General features: G+C 35.4%; 1 long non-coding RNA gene across 2 annotated transcripts in view; it reads left to right on the forward strand.

Annotated features, from left to right (window-relative positions):
• Positions 1-9,665, forward strand: part of LOC135838325 (uncharacterized) — a 345,767-nt gene that overhangs the window by 182,989 nt on the left and 153,113 nt on the right. For both annotated transcript variants that reach the window (XR_010557381.1, XR_010557386.1), the window contains exon 7: positions 9,559-9,604. This is a non-coding gene — a long non-coding RNA (uncharacterized LOC135838325). The remainder of the gene's footprint in view (positions 1-9,558; positions 9,605-9,665) is intronic.

Consider the following 9,665-nt stretch of genomic DNA (forward strand, 5'->3'; position numbering starts at 1 on the left):
CCTCGGTGTCAAATTCGCATGTAAATGTTTCATTGATTAATATTTCTGGGATGGTGAGCTTTGAGGTGATTATTTCTCTCATTCCAGTGTCGGCATGTATGTACAAAGATCTTCCCGGTATTCGCCCTGAAACTGTATAATGAAAAGCTGGGCAGTTGAATTCTCGCAATTTTTTTTTTAGCTCTGGAAAATCGGATACATTGAAACTATCACCTAGTATTGTATCATCGCTTCGCTGGCTTGGCTCATCTGAACACTTGTGTTCATTTATATGCCAGTTGCATGGAGTAGATGTTACACATTGTAAACATGATTTATATGTGATACAATCGATAAATTCCACCTCGATTTTTTGAAATTCTGGGCAAAGGTTTGTTTGTACTGATAACTGAGCTTCTACAGAGTGTTTATTAATGGGTGTTGGAGGCAAATCTTTTGCATTTGGTGTTGGACAGTTGATTTGGTTTTTATTATTTACACTTGTAGTATTTATTGTAGCGTTGTTGAATCTGAACGAGCATATTATTTTGTGATCGTTGAACGGGTGTAAATTCAATAGATTGAAAGTTACATTCCATTCCGCTTTTCTTGAGAATTTATTCCTTGGACTTGAAAATGAGTCTATGTATTTATCGATATCATACGAGATCCAATTGATACGATTTTTTTCGTAATGACATTCTGATTTCAAGCAGCATCTGTTACTAGGAAAACACCACCCACAATAAGGATCATTTGCACTTACACACGAATATGATGTGTTGTATTCGTCACAATTGTGCGTTTTGATTTTTGCAATTTTATAGTCGGTCATCGCATATAAGAAGTTCTGTTTATAATCAAACAGCATATTAGAAATGAAAGATCCTTTATCAATTGTGATATCCGCATACATATTTGCCGTATAGGTATGAGATGAATCAAGTCTGATTGATTTCTTAAGTAGATGACCTTCTATACCAATGAACAAGACTATGTGGTTATTTATTGAGGTGACTGTCATGGTGTTCACATAAGTTTTACCTACGTGATCTAATATGATTTCTCCATTCAACACCTTGCGTTTTTGAATTGTGAGGTGTATATTAGGCCTACTCATGTTGTATGCACATACTCTGAAACCGGTACTTCTCATATTATTGTCATACACATCAGCCACAGTAAACAATATTTCCCCTTCTATCTCATGTGAATCTATTTGCAAATCGTACGCTGATTTGTGTTGGAAGAAGTAGGCTTGTCGGAGCATGATCGAATTATTCTGAGGCTCATTTTTTAGAGTCCCGCAAATTAAGGGAACGTCGTCAAACTGATAGTTTTGACCGTCATGCCTCATTTCAATTAGGTTTGGCCCTTCTTTTATGACCTTCGAATTAATAGCTTGCTGACTGTCCAAGAACCATTCGATAAGAAAATAGCTGGAATCTTCCGAATTGAAACCGTAAATGAATCTACTATACATGGGGTGGTATTTCATAATAATTTGGTTATAATATGATAAAAAGCGTTCTCGCCCTCGGTCTAGGTGTCGAATAGTTACTATTGGAGTTATTCCAAATAAGCGAAAGCCACAATACAGTGCGGATGAGTTCTGTATTAAACTAGGAGCTATGAAGGATACTGGTTTCTCTAGAGAGGAAACATATTCAGTTGCATTTGCCATTATTTCTGAAATATTACGGATATTATGAGCACGGCAAACTTCTAGGATTCTGTTATTGTGACGACAAATATGGCACGCTATGAGTTGTTGGTTTAGATAATCTAGTTTGAGCAAGGTGGTTCGACACTGATTTGTTTTCAATGTATGTGAACAATTGTCAGAGGTACAATTTGGAGAATTGAATTCCATTAAAGTATACTTGATTTGTAATTTCAGATCTGCTGATAATTGATAGATGTGGTTATCTGTACCTACATATACCCATCCTCCATTTTTATCTACTGCCAAATTATCGAAGTGTTCTTTGTCTTGGGAAAATTCCGAAACTACTTGACCCGAGTTTGCATTGGAGTGTTTCATTCTCATGCTAAACGTAAGCGTGTACACAAATAATGTGAGAAAGAAGTTACGGAAATTCATTATGGTAGATTAATGTTTTCGGTATATTTTTAGTCTATTTTGATTTTTTCGGTATTCGCTTTCATTCGGTCAATGGGTTATCTATTCCTCTTTCTCTAATTATCATGTTTGAAATAAGGTATCTGAAATCATACGAAGACATTTAATGAGAAATTACTGATGGTTGAATTATCCCGTGAACGCCGCTCAGTTTTATATGCAGTTGGATGTTCGAAATTAGCTCGCTGAGTTTCGGTTAATAAAATGACCAAGGAAGTGGTTTTCACTTGGAAAAGTATTTATTGTTTAGTTCCTGAAATTAGGTTTGACGAATCGCCGGATTATTGAAGACCTGGGGAAAATGTTGTATGACGTTTCAGAACTAGGATAAAATTGTAATTGGTACCTACTACCTACCTACGAACTAACTAAGCAGATTTTTTTGAAGTTATCAAAAGTCCGACAGAATGTCTGTTTATCTGACATATAATTTCATGAACTTCTGGATAATATCCCCTACTCACCAACTACGAAAAACTCAATAATGAAGTGAAAATGAAAGGAAAGATGATGATGAGTGAAAGATGAAGTTATGGAGGAGTAAACAAAAAAAAAATGAAAAATGATAGAAATTGAATAGAGGAAAATTAAAAAATATACACAGAAAAGAACAATGAACAAGAATAGGAAAAAAATGGAAAATAATGAAATAAAAAGCGAGTTTTGGAACATCACTCTTCAAATGAAACACTTGATGTAAAATAAGTGAAGTGAGATGAAAAAAATAATTGAAAAGGCTAGGCCGAAGCTCCGGAAGGGTTGTGTGAGAGTAAAACGAAATCTATACTTAATCATATTTGCGTTTAGAGAGATCGTATCGTATGAAAACGACTCCAATGTCTCCAATATTATAAAACTATAGCTGAATTTAAGATGATGAGATGAGATGATGATTTATTGTGTACTTGGATCAGTCCTGGAGGCTATGGAGGGGGCCGCTTGATGAGTGTAGCACAAAATTTGACGTTATTTATATTCGTGCTCAGCGGTAACAAATCATGCAGAGTCGACACCCTACTCATTACCTAGTTATTTCACCCACAATTCTTATTTAACCCCCTCTAGGACGTGTTTTTTCAATTTTTCACAATTTCGAAAGAAGTAGGTATTCGATAGTTGGGGGGGGGGTCAAAAATGCATCCAAAAACGTGTTTCAAAGCTGTACCTCGTAATTTTCGTTGTTAAAAAGCATAAAATAAGTTGAAACGCCATTTTGAGGAAAAAATATATGGGGAGGGAGGTAAAAATTTTTATGGGAATACCTCTTATGAATGTCTACAACACAATAGAAAATTAGAGAAATCGGTTCACATGGGACCGATGAAAAAAATTTTATTGTAATTTCAGGAGGGTGGTTCTAATCTTAAAAAATTCGTAGCAGTCTGCCGCTACGTAAGAGCCAAATTTTTGTGCCAGAAACATTGAGGGCTCATGAGCTACGGTTCAAATAGATTTGGAAAGTTGAAACCTGCAAAAGGCACTTCGGGTACATCCTCCCAATGTACTGTGAAAATTTGGACCCTCTAGGTCAATTTAGAGGGGCTGTAGGTTTGGCTAAACGTCAAAAATCACGCAAAAATCCACTTTTTTGATCATGGAGAGGGGTCAAATGGGGTTGGAAGGTTGAAACCTGCAAAAGGCACTTCGGGTACATCTTCCCAATGTACTGTGAAAATTTGGACCCTCTAGGTCACTTTGGAGGGGCTGTAGGCTTGGCTAAATGTCGAAATTTTCAAAAAACACATAAAATGGATGAAAAAATCCACTTTTTTGACCCTGGAGAGGGATCAAATAGGGTTGGAAGGTTGAAACATGCAAAAAGCACTTCGGGTACATCCTCCCAATGTACTGTGAAAATTTGGACCCTGTAGGTCAATTTGGAGGGGCTGTAGGTTTGGCTAAATGTCAAAAAACACGCAGAAATCCACTTTTTGACCCTGGAAGGGAGTCAAATGTGGTTGGAAGGTTGAATCCTACAAAAATCACTCAAGGGGTACCCTCTCATTGTATGCTGAAAATTTGGACCCCACTGGTCAATTTAAGGGGTGAGGGGGTCAAAAATAGGGGAAAATGTGTTTTTTCTCACCTGAAATGGGGTGGGGATGACCTAGGAATCTGAAATTTGGATATGTTGATCACAATGGAGGTACTGACCTATGGTATGATTTTGGACTTATTTCGTTCATTTGGGGCCTTATTAGTTATTATGCCTCTCCAAAAAAATCACTTTTCTGTAATTTTCAACTTTGACCCTTGAAACTTCGGGGGCCAATTTGAGGTCTCAAATGAACCCCATTTCTCAAGTTTGACTTTATTTGATCAATTAGAACAGGTTCCAGGTCATAAAATGTAAAAATTCAAGTTTAGGTGAAACTTCTACATATATACAATATGTGACCCGCTCTGACAAAATCGACCATTTTTTGACAAAATTTCAAAAAATGTTTTTTTCTCAAAAATCTGATCTTTCAACCCATAAAACTCATTTTAAACGTCATTATTTTGGACACTTTTTTTTGTCGAAATGGTCGATTTTGTCAGAGCGGGTCACATATACTGTCTTATACTACATTGCGAGATCCGACCCAAAAAATTTTGAAAAATGCTAAAAACTCAAATAACGAATATTGTTGGTGGATCATTTGCGCATGGCTCGATTCATTGAATTAATTTTTCGTGAATCATTCGCGAATGAATTGACGATCGAGCGAATCGAATTGTTTAATTATATTTTCTTGGTGAATCATTCGCGAGCGAATTGATCAATTGTTAATGAATCATTAGCGAACGAATAGATTCATTAATTAAATTAATTTCTACGATTCATTTAATCAATTTCTGGTGAATCATTCGCGTACGAATCGAATTATTTAATTAATTTTTGGTAAATTATACAAGAACGAATTGATCAATTCTTCATGAATCATTTTCAAATGAATCGATTCATTTAAATAATTTATGAAGAATCATTCGCGAATGAACTGAATAATAATTATCGAGTACAAAAGTGATCCCTCTATAAATTCGAAATCAGAAAATCGATAAATTTTTCATTTCCTGTCAAAAATCAAATCGCAAAAATTAAAAATCGTGTAAAAAATTTCGAAAAATTTTGTGCTTCGGGTGTGATTTGAAAGGGTATACGTCATGTTGCGAACTATTCGAAATCGGAAAATCGATAAATTATTTTTATTTACGTGTTCAAAAACGAGAAATTTATCCACGAAAAGTCCATCGTATGATTGAAACTATCCTAGAATTTTCGCTCGAACTAGAATTTCAAAAATCCATCCGCGTATATATTCGAATTTCGAGATAATATGAAAACCGATAAATTTCATGTGGTAAAATGACATACTTAATATAAAAAATTCATTAAATGGAAAAATTAATTTCTCAGGAACGGCTGAACCGATTTTGATAACATTTAAAATTGCACCCCTTCGATACTCGCCTGACATTTCGTCATCATCATTTTTTTTTTTTTTTTTGAAAATACTACTTTGTGTCAGTTTTTGAAACAACCAGAATTTTTTACGATTTTAAAAGAAGCAAGGCTGACAATATTTTAGCAAAAAAGAACGAAACTTTTTTGTAATTATTGGCAATTTTTTGAAAAAATAGATGTATCAATTTTTATTATTTTCAAATGGAAATGCCAAAACAGGTTGGGTAAAGAGCTGGAGAAAAAAAAACACAATTTTTTCAAAATGTCCCCTTTTGTGAATTCAAATTTCCTTTTCAGGAGCGCGCCGGAGCTTCTAATAGATTTTCAATTCAAGGTGATGGTGTTGACTGAATTTCGGTCAAAATCTTACAATTTTTTTTTTTTTAGCGATCCACTTTGATGTAATGTATAGAATCGTAAAAGGTGGTCGGATAGATAAGTATTTCTCCTTTCAGGAAATGTGGTTATAGTGACGCAATGGTTGATTATTTTTCAAAATGGAATTTCATAAAATAGATAGCGAGGAGTAATTGTTGCAAATTGCTTACCTCTGGCGAATAATCTTGTAATAGATACGTCGTCGAGCAAAGAATCAATATTTAAATGCTGGTTCTTATGTTTTCTGAACCACTCAAGTACATACAATAAATCACGAGTTGCTGTAAAATTAATCGAAAAATAGATACTGAAATAACGTTAACATAAAACACACGCGACTTTGTGGAATAGGTTGTGAAAAACGCAGTGAGAACCCTCATAGAAAATCACTACTAGCGTCATTACTAAAAAAAAACACTAGTAACTTTTTCGGCAAGTAGCGTCACTACTACTGACAGACGTTACTAATGATTAGTAACGTTTGTCAATAGTAGTGACACGCGCAAATTTGCGCATTTTGCACTGAAAATCATGGCAAAAACATGTTAATGGCAGCTATTTACTCGTAGACCCTCCTAGAACAACGAATTCTCCCCAAAAAAAATTTTGAAAATTGAAAAAAATTTCATGCCTGGGGTGGGGTTCGAACCTGCAATCCCTCATCCTCTAGTCACCTGCATAACCAACTAGGCCACTGGGGAAGTTGGAAGATGAGGTGTTTGAAACATTTATATGCACTTTTTAGCACTCTGGACTTTGAAAAAATTTCAAGTTGAATGATTTTTTACAAAATTAAAACTGAGTTTTTGGTGTGTTGATTTTTCTAGATAAAAATTAAATGGATATCATACACTTGTATTCGATATTTCTTTGCGAAAATGGACCCTTCCTCGTCCCCTTACCCTCGTTCCCCCCCTCCGAGGGGGCTGGTACCTCAAATTTTTTTTTAATTTTTCGACTGGAATTTAGGCTTTATTCGCAAAAATGGACTTTTTTTCGTTCCTCTCCCCTCCTTTCCCCCTCCGAGGGGGCTGGTACCTCGAATTTTTTTTTCATTTTTCGCCTGGAATTTAGGCTTTATTCGCAAAAATCATGGACTTTTTTCCGTTCCTCTCCCCTCCCCTCCCTCTCCGAATTTTAAAAATATAAATGGGGCCCGAGCAGCTGAGCAAGCCATGACAAAAGCTCTTGACAATTGACACTTCTTCATTTTTTTCAGGATATAATTTCTATATGCAAAAAATTGAAATGTTAAATGATTGTTTCCAGATATTTGGTGAAAAAAGGGAGTTTTAGATTGAGGATTTCTGGTAGTTTGACTGAAATGCAGCAGAGGACCCTTTTTTAAAAAAAAATTCATGTAAAAAAATCGCATTATTTGTGATGTGAGAAGTCAATTTTGCTACTATCTAATTTTGGTCGGAAAAAGAAAAAGGAAAATGATCTGGCCCAAGCAAAAACTTTTCAATAATTCATAATTTCAAAAAAAAAACATGGTTTTTGGGAATTCTTTAATTTTTGTTTTTCACCAATTGTAGGTACCTGCCATAGCTGTTAGTAGCGTCAGTTTAATCGTTACTAGTGTCGGCTTGGTCATTAGTAGCGTTGAATCATTCATTAGTAATGTTGAGACAGTCGCTAGTAGTGCCAAGCTGATCGTTAGTAGCGCCAAATCAGTCGCTAGTAGCGTCAAGCTAGTCGCTAGTAGTGTCAAGCTGGTCGCTAGTAGTGTCGAGCTGGTCGCTAGTAGTGTCGAGCTGGTCGCTAGTAGTGTCGAGCTGGTCGCTAGTAGTGTCGAGTTGGTCGCTAGTAGTGTCAAGTTGGTCGTTAGTAGCGTCAGTACAAGCGCTAGTAACGTTTTCGGTATCACTAGTAACTTTTTCAGAAACGCTAGTAATTTTTTGAAGTCGCTAGTAGTGATTTTCTATGAGGGATCATTCATTAGTAATGTTGAGACAGTCGCTAGTAGTGCCAAGCTGATCGTTAGTAGCGCCAAATCAGTCGCTAGTAGCGTCAAGCTAGTCGCTAGTAGTGTCAAGCTGGTCGCTAGTAGTGTCGAGCTGGTCGCTAGTAGTGTCGAGCTGGTCGCTAGTAGTGTCGAGCTGGTCGCTAGTAGTGTCGAGTTGGTCGTTAGTAGTGTCGAGTTGGTCGTTAGTAGCGTCAGTACAAGCGCTAGTAACGTTTTCGGTATCACTAGTAACTTTTTCAGAAACGCTAGTAATTTTTTGAAGTCGCTAGTAGTGATTTTCTATGAGGGAAGAGTTTGAGTGACCATTTCGATTTATAAGTGTTTCGGGGAATCTACGTAGCTTTGATTGCCATTTTTAATTTCCCCTGGATAACTGTTTTCTATGAAAATTTATCGATAATTGTAAAAAAACAGGATACTGACTAAGGATTTTATCAGTCTGATTGTTATTAAGTGCTACAGCTTATTTATCAAATGAAAACGAGTCGTCATTTTATCAGGTTTTTCCCGTCGATGATTTATGTAGATTTAAAATTGTTGGAAGTGATAATAAAGCTCAAAAAGTGAACTTATTCGTCCGAGGATCTTATTTTCTTAATTTTGGGGTAACTAATTACCATAGCCTAAATAAATAAAGTTGTATGCCTACGACTTCATCGACTCATCGTCCATTTTTGAATTTGGAGTACCTACTACCTACCTAGCTTCATGTTTAAACATTTCATTTTTTTTTTATCATGTACCACATCGCTACTTGAGCTGTTTGGTTTTTTCCAGTTCAAGGCCGGGTCCATTATTACTCGAGGTTACATTTTTGTTGGTCTCAAAAAGGATGACTAGGATTCGTCTTAAAACCTACTGAGTCCCCAAATCTCAAAATTTCTCAAATGCGCAGGGCTTCGGTTATGTCGAAAAAAGGTGATTGCGTGAGAAAACGTATTCTGTTAGTTTGAAAGGCCTAAGTTGGAAAACCATGCTTTAATTTTCGAAGTTACGTATACAAATTATGTAATGTATTCTGAGAACCATTAAGTACTTATCTTTTCAATTTTCAAACTTGACAAATTTATTTAGAAAAACTGAATGTAGTTTTTGAGACGACCATATAAGGGCAAATTGTACTTAGCTGGGGTTTCCTTTATAAATCAATTTCATAAATCATGTGGTATTATGCTAACTGCTGATACATACATCACCTGATGTTACCATGTAGATAATTCATAATTTCCTGGAAAAATCTCCGAGTTTTGCTTTGTTCGTTTGATGTCATTTGCATCAACATTATTAAATTATCAATTAGATTTTATCTCACAGACGTTGCAACCAAATAAAAAAAAGATGAATCTCAAACTTGAAAGTTGACGAAAAAGTTGATACAATTTTTCATTGTCAAAAGAACGTTTTTTCCAAAAATGTTTTGAAAGTTTCAACTAATAACTTATTGTAGGTATCTGTATAAAATCTGAAATATGGTTCTTGATTCTGATAACTCATCACGAGATTGTATTATGTACAATTTCTGAAGAATTGCTAGTAGTTGGCTTCGTACTTACTTATTTGCCCTTTTGCATTTATCCTTTTAATGTTTCCTGTTCTTATTTAGCAAATTCTAATGATTTGAAAATTTCTCTTTGATTTCAGGATTATTTTCGGAAGATTTGAATACTTGAGCGGATATATTTGTCTGGTAAGCCGACATGGTCGTTTTATATTCTTCTGCATTGCTCGGGCGTTGCTTTCTAGATTTT

This window comes from Planococcus citri, chromosome 1, assembly GCF_950023065.1.
Source record: "Planococcus citri chromosome 1, ihPlaCitr1.1, whole genome shotgun sequence".
NCBI lineage: Eukaryota > Metazoa > Arthropoda > Insecta > Hemiptera > Pseudococcidae > Planococcus > Planococcus citri.